Source organism: Mobula birostris, chromosome 5, assembly GCF_030028105.1.
Source record: "Mobula birostris isolate sMobBir1 chromosome 5, sMobBir1.hap1, whole genome shotgun sequence".
NCBI classification, from domain to species: domain Eukaryota; kingdom Metazoa; phylum Chordata; class Chondrichthyes; order Myliobatiformes; family Myliobatidae; genus Mobula; species Mobula birostris.
The window spans coordinates 55,899,278-55,913,827 of NC_092374.1; positions in this window are offsets into that span (position 1 = coordinate 55,899,278).

A 14,550-nucleotide genomic window follows, 5' to 3' on the forward strand; every position below is an offset into this window, starting at 1 on the left:
ATAATAATAATTACATTATAAAAGTATACAGTCAAGAAACACATAGTTAGGAAACCTCCCAAAATCTCACAAATTAACAATAAAATATATAAAGGGTATACATAAAATACAAAAATATCATTTAAAAAAACAGAAAAAGAAAAAATATATATCTCCTTAGAAAAAAAAACTAATCTACCCAAACTAAAAGAAAACTAAGGAAAAGAAAAAGAAAAAGAAAGGGCTATTCTGATACCTCAGATAGAACCAATAGTGTCGCCACGTCCGCTCCTCTCCCCATATATTGAAATCACAAAATAGATTTGGCAAGGATCAAATTACATCATGTGGAAATATTGAATAAATGGTCTCCACGTCTCATCAAATTTAATAGATGGGTCATAAATGACACTTCTAATTTTTTCTAGATTTAAACAAGATATAGTTTGAGAAAACCAATGAAATGTATTTGGAGGATTAATCTCTTTCCAATTCAATAGTATAGATCTTCTAGCCATTAGAGTAACAAAAGCAATCATCCAACAAGCTGAAGAGGTCAAATATTGTTTTTCTATCATTGGTACACCAAAGATGGCGGTAATAGGATGAGGTTGTAAATCAATGTTCAAGACAGTTGAAATAATATCAAAAATATCATCCCAATATTTCTTCAATAAGCCTGCACTACTTAAAGTTGGTTTGCATTTCCTAAAGGAGAGGTGTGAATATGGGACTCCGTGGTCGAATGTTGGATGTCAGATGTCAGACCGACAGAGACTGGCTGAAGGCACCACCCAGGTCAGTGAGTTCTCAGCGGATTCTGGAGATGGAGTTCTATGTGAGTAGGAGGAATCAGTTCAGTTGACCCTCTAAGTTTGTGAATTGGTGAGACTGGAGATCATGGCCTAGTGTTCGGGGTCCCGTCATTGGCAAGTCACAAGATTGAAGCCTAGTGTTTTGTGATCGTTGTGTCCTGAGATCGATGCTAGGGATCGAGGCCTGAGGATTGAATTGGAAGTCTGCAAGTCGAGGCCTGTTGACCGTAGCCACAACTACAAATCTCTGTGAGTCCGCTAAGAAGGTCAAAGACTCTTGTCTGCGGGCCTGAGTTTGATTCTACTGGAGCCTCAACCTGGAGGCCTGACCTGTGGTTAAAGCACTAAATATGTGTATGGGTGGATGGGAGGGAGGAACAGCACTTGTTTTGTTGCTGTTGTTTTGTTACTTGTGTTCTGTGTTGATCTGCTGAGCATCGTAGACATGCTGTGTTAGAATGTGTGTTAACACTTGTAGTCTACCCCCGAGCACACCCATTGTTAATGCAAATGACACATTTCGCTGTATGTTTCGACATACACATGCCAAATAAATTTGAATCTTGTATCTTGACAAAGGGATGGTCATTTAAAACAGACATGGATAACAATACCTTTTACAGAGGGTGACGAGTCTCTGGAAGTTGCTGCCTCAGACGTTGGTGGAGGCCAGATCACTTACGCGGAGAAAGATAAATATTTGAAATATCTCGGATCTGAGCATTATAAGCAACTGACACAAAAGAGGTGCAGAGACTAGCACTGTAGATCAGCCATGATTTATTGAATGGTCGAACAGGCTTAAAAAACCTGGTGGCCTAATTCATTCCTACTACAAAACAAATTGAATTTATTGCCATGTGCACAAATATGGTGAGGTAAAGTTATAATGAAATCCTTACCATGGCGTCCTAGGCACACAGATACAGACAACACTCACAATATAAATGCTGCATAAATTATAAATATAATTGTTTTTGATCTTGTAAATGACTTAGTTGCCTGCTGCACTGGAGGTCATATCAAACCCTTTTGATAAGGTTCATTATCATGAGTTTCTTCACTCACAATCCACTTCAAGTCGTTGTATATCAGTGTAAGCAAAGGGGAATCAATTGGATGAACTTTTAACATGGGCATGGATTGCAATAAATCCGAAAGGGGACATCATGCATTCTCAGTGAGGAGGGAAGAGATCGGAGAGATTGGAGAAGTATGAGAGCCAGAACACCCTGCACAGCTCTAATCAAAAGGCAATGTAAGTAACAAGCTTCAGAACTCAGTGCCAGGCCATGGAAGTTTTCTGAATTCGCAACTGACCAATGTTAATGAAGTCTTTTTCATTTGCCAAGCACATTCACGTGGTGTACAGATTACCACACCCTCACCACTGACTACAAGGTCCATCTATCTAAATTTCTTTCTGTGCTTCACCTTCTCTTTGCCCTGAGTATTATTGCAAGTCTTACATCCATTATTAATAGATCAGCTCACACCCTCCCAACTCAAGGCAATACATCTTGAAGCATGGTTTTCTGCTAACAGTTCTATGAACAGACATGTAGATCTTGATCCCATTTATAAGCCAATGCAGGCAAAATTCCAGACAATGCACAGAGTTCGCCACGGAACCAATCAGTGCTGAAACCCCCTACATATGTCATAACTGGGTTTCCATAATGACGACCAATCGACTGATTGATAAGTATATAAAAGCCAAGCATTCAGAACACACACCACAAATGAACAGTACACTGATGATGTCTCCTCGTACAGTGACGAAATGTTTGCAAATAGATTATCAAGTTTGGAGAACAACACAACACAACCCAGGCCACACATCAGATCACCATCTTGCTTATACATTTCCCTTTCTAATGCAAGAGGAAGTGATATAAACATAGAAAAAGCTAAAGAGCATGAAATGGTCTTGGATGTTCTAAATTCCAATGATGGCAGGCAATTATATGAAGAGCCACTACAGATATCATGATCACATTTGGAACAGAATCCCTTTGAGATTTTAGATTTAAGCCTGCTTCTAACATTTGAGTTCTCCTTCATCCCTTATTGATTTCTGATTATTCCTAAGATTGAACATCACCAATACCCTATCCTAATCCAACCATGTAGATGCCATGATTAAGAAAACACGTCAGATCCTCTACATCCTTAGGATGCTAAAGAAATTCATCAACTATCCATTGACATTGACCAATCATATAGACACTCCATAGAAAGCATCCTATCCAGATTCATCACGGGTTGGTATGGCAACTGGTCTGTCTAAGACAACAAGAATCTGCAAATAGTGACTTGATAAAGGTGTGCAAGATGCTAAAAGGCACTATAGAGTGGAAAGCCGGAGATTTTTTTCCCAAGATAGAAATAGCTAATACACGGGACAAAATATTAAGGTGATTGGTGGGAAGTATAGAGGGATGTCAAAGGTAGGTGTATTACACAGAATGGTAAGTACCTAGAACTAGAACTAGGGGACATTGCCTCAAGATTCAGGGGAGAAGATTTAGGACAGAGATGAGGAGAAGCTGTTTTTCCCAGAAAGTGGTGAATCTGTGGAATTCTTTGCCCAGGGAAGCAGTTGAGGTTTCTTCACTAAATATATTTAAGATACAGTTAGATAGATTTTTACATAGTAGGGGAATTAAGCGTTATGGGGAAAAGGCAGGTAGGTGGAGCTGAGTTACGGACAGATCAGCCATGATCTTATTGAATGGCGGGGCAGGCTCGATGGGCCGGATGGCCTACACCTGCTCCTATTTGTTATGTTCTTATGTACCTGGACCATATTGCCAGCGATGGTGGTAGAGGCAGATGCATTAGGGGGCATTTAAGAGATTATTGGATGGATGAAGGAGTATGTGGGAGGGAGAGAATAGACTGATCTTGGCATTCATTAAAAGTTTGGCACGTCATTGTGGGCTGAGAGGCCTGTATTGATTTATGTTCCATGTTCTAAAATGTCTCAGGTTTCAATAGATCATAGTGAGAACAAGGATAAGATTCAGGAGAACTGGCAGCTCTCTCATGCATCCTTCACATAGTAACTATTTTGAATGACGTACTCTGGCCAAACATAATTCTGCCCTTTCACAGTTTCCATTTTCCATGAATTTCCCAACAGACATCACCAGGGTTTAACAATGGGCAGAATCCATGGATAACTTTTTAGGCCGATATACTGAGGGAAACTAATGCATATTTTTCAGCAGCTGGGTCTGTCGGTGATTTGGTCTTGGGTCACAAAGCATAATCTCAAAGTTTGCTGACAATGCAACACTCAGAATGTAGCAAGCAGATTGCTTTGGATATCAGAGGGTCATAAAAGTTTATGATTATGAAGACACGTAGTCCTCTTTTATTGTCATTTAGTAATGCATGCTTTAAGAAAAGATAGATTATTTCCTCCGGTGTGATATCACAAAACACAGGACAAACCAAGACTGAAAAAACTGACAAAACCACATAATTATAACATATAGTTACAAACAGTGTAACAACACCATAACTTGATGAAGAAGTCTGTGAGCACAGTAAAGTTCAAAGTTTCTCAAATGTCCCACATCTCACGCAGATGGGATAAGGAAAAAAAAACTCTCCCTGCCATGCTGACCACAATCCGACTCTGAGTCATCCAAAAACTTCGAGCTCTGATCAGCTGTCCGACACCGAGTACTGAGCGCCATCTCTGCCCGAACGATTCAACCTCCTTCTCGGTCGCCAAAAGCAGGCAAAGCCGGGGATTTTGAGGCCTACCCTCTGAAAGATTCCCGACCACACAGTAACGACAGCAGCGAACGGGCGTTTCAGAAATTCCTCCAGACGTTCCTCTGTGCTTTCACGTCCATTCTCCATCAAATCAGAATTGTCCACGGCCCCTACTTAACGGATACGATATCATTTTCACCGGAGAGCTGTGCATACGCGGCACGCTGCCACCTTCTCCTCCCGCCTAAGTCAGAGCAGGTTTAACAGATGGAAGAGCAAAGTTATTAATTTTTATTGATTCAATTCAGATATATATGTCACTAACAAACCCAACATTTATTTCCATTCCTAATTGCCTTTGGGAAGGTCTTGAAATATTCCCCATCCAACTGGACAAGGTACTCTGACAATGCTAATGAGCAAGGAGTTCTAACATTTAGACCCAGCAATGCCAATTTATTTATGAATAAAGGTAGTGAGCGATCTAGAGAGGGACCTGAAGGCATTGGTGTTCATTTTTGGTGGTAGAGGATGGAAAGAACTGTCAAGAAGCCTTGTTGATTAATGACATTTTATAGATGGCATACACTGAAAGCACTGTGCATTATTGTTGGAGAGAATGAATGTTCAGAGAGTTGGATGAAATACTAATCAAGTAGACTGCCAAGTCCTGCATGGTATTGCAACTCTAAACTATTCTTGAAGCTACTTTCATCCAGGTCAGTGGAAAGCATTCCATCAGCTTCCTAAGTTCTGCTCTGTGGATGAGGGAGTCAAGAAATAAGTCTCTCTCTATTGGACCAGAGTTTTACATGGCTGTTCCAATTAATTTTTTGATCAATGATGAGCCCCAGATTTCTGATGGAAATGATTCAGCACTGGTCTATCAATTTTGGCACTTGGACATGGTCAGTGTCTGGCATTTTAAATGCGCAGATGTTACCTGCCACTTCTCAAGCCCTTGCCTCATGTCATCTCAGGCTCATTGAACTGCTCCGTTTTCCGATCATTTGTGAATAGAACTGAACATTTTGGGAATCAGTGACTATCCTCTCCTGATCTTATGATAGAAGGAAAATCATTGATGAAGCAGCTGAAAATGGTTGGGTTTAGCTCACGCCCATGATGAATTGCTCAAAGGTTGGGCATGATTGGGATGATTGATTTCCAACACCCACAATCCTCTTCCATTTCGCAAGGTACATATTCAACTATTGGAACATTTTCCCTTTGATATCCATTGACTCAGTTTTATCCAAGTTTCTTATATCACACATGGTCAAAAGCTTCCTTGATATCACTAATTCTCAACTTTCTTCTGGAATTCAGTTCTTTTGCTCGTAGTTGGTACAATGGCTGATATGCGATCTGGAACAGGAATGTCCTGAAGAAACCCTTACTAAGTATTTGGTGAGTGATAAGTATTGAACGATAAATGTTGATTGATAGAATTGTCAATGACACTGTCCATCACTTCATTAACAGCAGTCAGTTTGGCAGTAATCAACTGGTCTGTATCAATTCCAATATTTGTGTACATGATGGGGTATTTTTCCTCATTGTTTGGTTTGTGCCAGTATTCTGACTGTGGTGAAACAGAATGGCTAAAGGTGAGGAATTCTGATTGCAGATCTCTGGTACTTCTGTTGGGTTGTTGTTCACCTTGTGAATACCCAGGCACACGAACCTGCAGGGTATGCGGAGATATGGATCATATGCAGACAGATAGGTTTGAATTGATTTGGCTTCATGTTTGCTCAGACTTCATGGACCAAAGTGCTTGTTCCTATGCCATATTGTCCAGTGTTCTGTGTTCTATGCTGCATCAAGTTCTTGAGTCACTTAGGCTATAAAACCATAAGATATAAGAGCAGAAGTAGGCAATTTGGCTCATTGAGTCTGCTCTGCCATTTCATCATGATTGATCCATTTTCCCTGACAAGCTTTGTCTTCTTCATGCTCCTCATGGTGTTTTGGACAAATGTAATCCTATATTGCAGCTATATTAGATCGATCATTATGTAAGTCTGGTGATGCTCCCAACATGCTCTTCCATATTCCACACCAAACACATTTGCTTCCTTGGTGATGTTAGCGCAAAGATCATGTAGGAGTTGAAGTTACAGACTGTGGTGGAATACAATTCAGCTGATGATGTTCCACAGCATCTCATAAAAGATCAGATCTGTCCTGAATGCACTTCATTTAGTGCCACGCATATAGTGGAAGATGTCCTAGTGTAGCAATATGATTTTTGCCTGGAACTTCATATGTAATAATCTTAGTTTATCAAGTATAATTCAAGTGAAGGTCAATATTTTTTTCTGAAGTGAAACAGCTCAATTTCAAGTCACTTCAAGAATTCAGCTGAATACATTCAGGCATCAGTTAACCCATGACCATGATGCAACTTTTGTGTTACAGGAATACAGGAGGATGCAACATTCCTTTTGGAGTTGCAGAACTTGGACTTTTCTTGAAGAAGTCTTTCACTTTGGACCCCTAGGGTAATGCGATTATATAGGCATTGGTGAGACTGAAACTATACTATTGTATGCAGTGTATATTTCAGGTCTTTTTACCTAAGAAAATATGCATTTTCTTTTGATGGTATGCAGCAAGGATTCACTAGATTGATTCCAGGGTTGGCAGATTTTCTATATGAGGAGATAATGATGTAATGGCTTCTCTGTAATGTTCACTGCTGAGGTAATGGTTTCTCTGTAGCAGCAATGTTTGGGTTATGGCTGGAGATAACAGGTCTGTGGTATGCATATTAGCCAATCGGAGATTGTTGTTTTGTCTTGTGTATGCGGAAGGATGTTTTTTGCGGTCTTTTGTCGAGGAGTGATGAAGAGGGAAGACACGTGTGGAGAGAGCTGGTAGACCACCGGACGGAGTTGACTAGGATCTGAGGGTCCGAAGGTCTGCGACGCTCGGAGACCGATGGTGGAAGAGTGACTACTGAGTGAGCTCCAACGTGAACTTTTGACTTGAATTGGGTCCTTCTTTTATTTTCATTACTATCCTTATATTCAGATTAAGAATCATAAATTTCAATCATTTAATTGCATATGGTGTACTGTCTGATATTTTGATTTGTGGGTTTGTAACTGGGGGTACGTTACACAGCATCCACACAAATGTGATTTCCCAGTTTGGCGGGGCCGAAGGCTGTTTCCCCTACATGAACACGAGCTGGACGAGCCTGAGGGTTACAATGAATAGACAATATCTAGTTTTGATGTGTTAAGTGGAGATTTCGTTGAAACGTTCAGAATTCTCACCATACTTCTCTGGCTGACTGTATGGAGGATGTGCCTTTTGTTTGAGGGGTCCAGAACTGCTGGTCAGTGACTCAGACAAGAGGTAGGCCAATTAGGGCAAAGGAGAAACCTCCCTGAAGAATTCTTGATTCTGAAATTCTGTGGAAGTCCAGTCACTGAGATAATTTACCACAAAGACAAATACTCAGGGATAAGTGCAGGAACTTGTTTTTGAGGGGAAGATTAACCATGATCTGGATTAATGACTGGGCAGACTTGAAGGGAAAACTGCCTGTATGTGTTTCTTATGTTCCAAATGGTCTTCTCACCACAGGCAAGAGAAAATCTGCAGATTCTGGAAATCCAAGTAACATACACAAAATGCTGGAGGTCCTGTCAAAGGGTCTCGGGTTTGAAACATTGACTGTACTCTTTTCCATAGATGCTGCCTGGCCTGCTGAGTTCCTCCAGCATTTCGTGTGTGTTTCTCATCACAGGACCCGACTTGAGCCCTTCCATACTCTAGCACTTTCCCTCAGTACCCCTGACTTCTCAGCAACTCTCCACAGGTTTCCTAATGTCCTGACTCCTTAGTACACAACAAGTCGCCAGGTCTTTGGATCCCCCTTCATAGCATACCAGCCCTCATTCCTCTCCCAATCATCTTCTTTCCCCCTTTCAAATTATGTGTTCATCTTTTCCTTATATCTTGCTTACTTTCATTTTGTCCAATCATTCACTTAATTACTACTTTGTGTATTACAATGTTTATTCAATCTAACATTCACTAATTCTTTCACACAGATTTTAATTCACTATTGAATCACAGCTTCACACTTCAGTTAAGTAGTTAATTTATTCATGGCCATGATCATTCATTTGATCCTTTGCTCAGTCATTTGAAGATACATTCTTTTCATTCATTCATTGATAAAGCATTTCAGTAATTAAGTGTTAATGAAATACAGTAATGTAATGAGCTCATTCATGTATTATTTAACTCATCTGTATGGTCATTCATTCATGAATAGATGAGTGATCATATGAATACATTCACAGTTACTTAGATATTGTAAATATTTATGACAGATATTCGGACCACATATATACTGACCACATATTCGGAAGGATGAATGAATGTCATTGCCCGTGTTAATTTGGTGATTCAGTCAGATTCATTCTTTCACTGCTTGGGCACCAATGATGATGCATGATTCGCTTACCACTAGAAAGGCTGGAACAGTACAGTTCTGCTGATACAGTGGTCCCTCACACCCTCAAGGCATCTAGTATTACCGCAGGACTGACACTGGACATCTTACAAAAGAGAAAGGTTAAAAATCACGAGGAAATAACAGTAATTTGAGGCCAATCACGGTCTGACTAATTATGATAAGACCATTCATAAAGATCATTGCTAAGAGTCTCAGGATGATTAACAAATTTATTCACTCATCCATTCCTTTGGCAATATCTCAATTTTTCATATATATAATATGGACATTCAATTATCCATCAGTTTACACATTCATGCATCCATCATTAATTCAGTGATTCATCCATTCACCCATCTACCATATCTTTGATTTACTCACCCATTTATTTATTTCATTAATTATAATTCAATACTTCGATATTTGAGATAGATGTTTTCCGGAATAACTGATGCCAAGATCGGGTCCAGAATATTCTGAAGGGAGAGGGCGAACAGCCAGTTGTCCTGATACATGTTGGTACCAATGACTTAGATAGGAGAAGGGAGGAGGTCCTGAAGAGTGATTTCTGGGAGTTAGGAAAGAAGCTGAGAAGCAGGACCTCCAGGATACTAATCTTGGGATTGCTACCTGTGCCACGTGCTAGCGAGGGCAAGAATAGTAGGATCAGGCAGATGAATGCGTGGCTGAGAGACTGGTGCAGGGGGCAGGGCTTCAGATTCTTGGATCACTGGGCTCTCTTCTGGGGGAAGTATGACCTGTTCAAATTGGATGGGTTACACCTGAACCCGAATGGGACCAATATCCTGGTGGGAAGGTTTAATAGAGCTGTTAGGGAGGGTTTAAACTAATTTGGCAGGGGGATGGGAACCGGAATGATAGAGCGGAGGAAGGGGAAAACAGAAATAAATCTAAGATAGTGAGCAGTAAAGACGTCAGGAAAGACAGGCAGGTGATAGGGCAAATTTGCAGCCATTGGAATGAGTTGCAGTGCAATCAAAGCAAAAAAGTACCAAATATTGGTCTTAAGGTGTTATACTTAAATGCACGCAGCATAAGGAATAAGGTGGACGATCTTGTCGTACAGCTACAGATTGGCAGATATGATATTGTGGCCATCACTGAGATGTGGCTAAAGGATGTATGTCTCTGGGAGCTGAACGTCCAAGGATACACGGTGCATCGGAAGGATAGGCAGGTAGGCAGAGGGGGTGGTGTGGCTTTATTGGTAAGAAATGATATTAAATCATTAGAAAGAGGTGGCATAGGATCAGAAGGTGCAGAATCTTTATGGGTTGAGCTAAGAAATCACAGGGGTAAAAGGACCCTGATGGCAGTTACTTATAGGCCTCCAAACAGCTGCAGTGATGTGGACTACAAATTGCAACAGGAAATAGAAAAGGCTTGTCAGAAGGGCAGTGTTATGATAATTGTGGGGGATTTTAACATACAAGTGGATTGGGAAAATCAGGTCGGCACTGGATCTCAAGAGAGAGAATTTGTAGAATGTCTGCGAGATGGCTTTTTAGAACAGCTTGTTGTTGAGCCTACTAGGGGATCGGCTGTACTGGATTGGGTATTGTGTAATGAACCAGAGGTGATTTGAGAGATTGAGGTGAAGGAACCCTTAGGAGACAATGATCATAACATGATTGAGTTCACTGTGAAATTTGAAAAAGAGAAGCCGAAATCTGATGTGACGGTATTTCAGTGGAGTAAAGGAAATTACAGTGGCATGAGAGGGGAACTGGCCAAAGTTGACTGGAAAGGGATACTAGCAGGAAGGACAGCAGAGCAGCAGTGGCTGGAGTTTATGCGAGAAGTGAGGAATGTGCAAGACAGGTATATTCCAAAGAAGAAGAAATTTTCGAATGGTAAAAGGATGCAACCGTGGCTGGCAAGAGAAGTCAAAGCCAAAGTTAAAGCAAAGGAGAGGGCATACAAGGAAGCAAAAATTAGTGGGAAGACAGAGGATTGGGAAGTTTTTAAAAGCTTACAAAAGGAAACTAAGAAGGTCATTAAGAGGGAAAAGATGAACTATGAAAGGAAGCTAGCAAATAATATCAAAGAGGATACTAAAAGCTTTTTCAAGTATATAAAGAGTAAAAGACAGGTGAGAGTAGATATAGGACCGATAGAAAATGACGCTGGAGAAATTGTAACGGGAGATAAGGAGATGGCGGAGGAACTGAACGAGCATTTTGCATCAGTCTTCACTGAGGAAGACATCAGCAGTATACTGAACACTCAAGGGTGGCAGGGAAGAGAAATGTGCGCGGTCACAATTACATCAGAGAAAGTACTCAGGAAGCTGAATAGTCTAAGGGTAGATAAATCTTCCGAACCAGATGGAATGCCCCCACGTGTTCCGAAGAAAGTAGTTGTGGAGATTGCGGCGGCACTAGCAATGATCTTTCAAAAGTCAATAGATTCTGGCATGGTTCTGGAGGACTGGAAGATTGCAAATGTCACTCTACTATTTAAGAAGGGGGCAAGGAAGCAAAAAGGAAATTATAGACCTGTTAGCTTGACCTCAGTGTTTGGGAAGTTGTTGGAGTCAATCGTCAAGCATGAGGTTACAGAGTACCTGGAGGCATAAGATAAGACAAGCAGAACTCAGCATGGTTTCCTTAAAGGAAAATCCTGCCTGACAAACCTATTACAATTTTTTGAGGAAAATACAAGTAGGCTAGACAAGGGAGTGGATTTCTTTCTGGGTAGATGATTTGTTTACACTTAAATGACTTTGGCCACCAGACTTCTATTAACTGTTTGACAAAGGACTGTGGATTGAGCCCACCGCAATAGGCTTCCTAAAAGGCGTGAATACCAGATACTTCTGGTAGTTTGTCCTGATACTGTAGTTTCAAAGGCAGTATCACCTATACATTATAAATATTAATTGTCTTCTATGTTAGCACGGGAAATGCCAAATAAATGTATTGTAGACTTAACTTACATTCCTAAAGGCTGTAGATACCAACCCAGAAATGTTGGCGTCAGAAGGAAAGGATGAAATCGGAAGGTGTGATGTATGTAGCTTCAAAAGGAAGCATTGTCTGTAACTTTTTAAGTAGCGATTGCCTTTGTGTTTAGCATATAAATATCGAGCCCATATTTAGCTACCAGACCTTTCTGCGGAAAGCGTCTCTGTCTGTAAGATGCCTACTGTACCTTGCTGTGTCGAATAAAGAAGCTGCTTTGTATCTACCAGTGACTCTGTCTCTGTGGTGATTTCATCCACACTACAACATTCCTGACACCAAATGTTGTAGCGTGGATGAAATTACTGGAAATAAAATTATGCTGGCTTGGACCAGAGCTAATGGCAAGGTGACACATATTAGCCAGGTAGGCCAGAGCCAACAAGATCAAAACACAGCATTTGAGCTGATAAGGAAAGGTTAAAAAAGAGGTTAAAAAAAAGATAAGAGGGGCTTTGAACTCAAAGCAATGAGAATCCTGGAGACTAACAACAGCAAGGAAAGCCCCCATGCCAGGGGTTGGGAGAAAAAGGATCAATTGTTTGGTTAGCAGAATCCCTATTACAGTGTTATAAATTGGAGAAGTGGTCTGGGTGAGTAATAACACAGAGGGAACAATAGAATTTATTTTTTAAGTTGTTGTCCCAGGGTCAACATAGTTATGTTGTCATGACAGTAAAGTGCAAGCTTTGATTAATTAAGTGTGGCATGGTGAATGGCCTAACCTAGAGTGGGCAAATCAGCCCTCTTGTGCTTTTTGATCTCCTCACTTGAGATTCAGATTCACGTAACCCTGTCACTTTGATCCGGCCCACGCCTTCATTAACCAGGTCCAACACTTGCCTTTCTTGGATCTTGCCCCTCCTGACACAGGTCATCGGGTTTGTGGGGGTTTGGCCAGTGTTAATCAAGGTATGCCTAGGGTTTGTGGGGTGTTGCCAGTGTTAATTGGGATGTGCCTATGGTTTGTGGGGGCGTGTGCCCCCTTTTTGTACCTTAGAATTAGGTTTGAGTGTTGGGCCAGTCGATGTAAATGTGTGGCTTGGAGAGGTAAGCCTGTGGAGTTTTGAGTGGTGACGATAGGTCGATAGAAACAGGTGATCAGACTTTCCAAAGTGTGGGTGTGGGATGGCACAGTAAGTGTTCTTGATGGTGGTACAGCAGTGTTCAAGTGTGTTGGCTCCTCTGGTTCCACAGGTGATGTGCTATTCAACGACTTCTTCAAGCTGGCCTGTTTGAAATCCCTCACAACGATAGGAAAGGCATCGGGGTGTGCAGTTTTGTGACTGCTGATCACTGTGCTCAGTTCACCCTGTGACAGCCTGACATTGGCCAGAGGTGGAATGTACATTACCACCAGAAAGATAGTGTAAAACTGCCCCAGCAGCTAAAAATGGACGACACTTGACTGCTAGATGTTCTAGGTAAGGTGAGCAAGACCGACACAGAACCGTCACATCTGTGCACCATAATGAGTTAATCATGAAGCATACTCCACATGCTCGGCTGTCCTGTTTATGCAGTGCATGGTGAAGACCTCAGGCTGCAATACTGTGTTGGGAATGGTGGGGGGGGGGGGGTGGAGCCATGTTTCTGTGAATCACTTCCTTTTTCTTAAAGGGAAACTCCACTTGCAACCTAAGTCTGCCGTCCGGGGTACGCCGATTCTGAGGATCAATAGATTCTTTAAGTGTTTTCAAACAATGTTGCTTACTGATGTAGCCATGGCTGTGACTGTGGATTTCAGTTGTAGCTGTTCTAAAAGGGAATATTTGAGATTCCCATCGGAGCTGCCAGTCTGATGAAGATCCCCAGCATATGTGGCTGGACATCAAGTGACTGAGCAAGGAAAAACTGCACTAGTGACACCACCCTCCCTGATTTTCTAAACATTTATGTATGCTTCGAGACACGCAACACACGCCTGCCCACAAAATTTACCCCCACCCCAAGTGAGCAGCCATTATCTGTAACCGCAGCAGATGTGAGAAGGATTCTGCAGAGACTCAACACCATAAGGTGGCTAGGCCAAACAACGCATCAGACCAAGTACATAGGGACTGTGCACAGCAGCTCACTGATGTCTTTACGGAGATCTTCGTCACTTCACTCATCCAGGCTGCTGTCCCCACATGCTTTAAATCAGCCACCATCATCCCTGTACCAACTCTACACCTTCAGAACTAAATGGCTACTGCCCAATGACGCTAACGCCAATTGCCATGAAGTGCTTTGAACAGCTGGTAATGGCTCATATCAGAAATTCCATTCCTGCTATATTGGACACTCACCGATATGGTTACCAACACAATCACTCGAGAACAGGTACCATAGCACCTAATATGTACATAGCCCTGATTCTAGATTTTAGTTCAGCATTCAACCCTAGTTGGACAAACTCCTACTCCTTGATCTAAATACACCACTGTGCAACTGGGTGTTCGACTTCCTAACCAACATATCTCAGTTGATCAGGATGCACAACTGCTCCTTGCTCCCCATCATCCTGAACACAGATATTGCCACCTCCCCCCCACCTCCCCACCCGGGTTGAGTTCTGAGC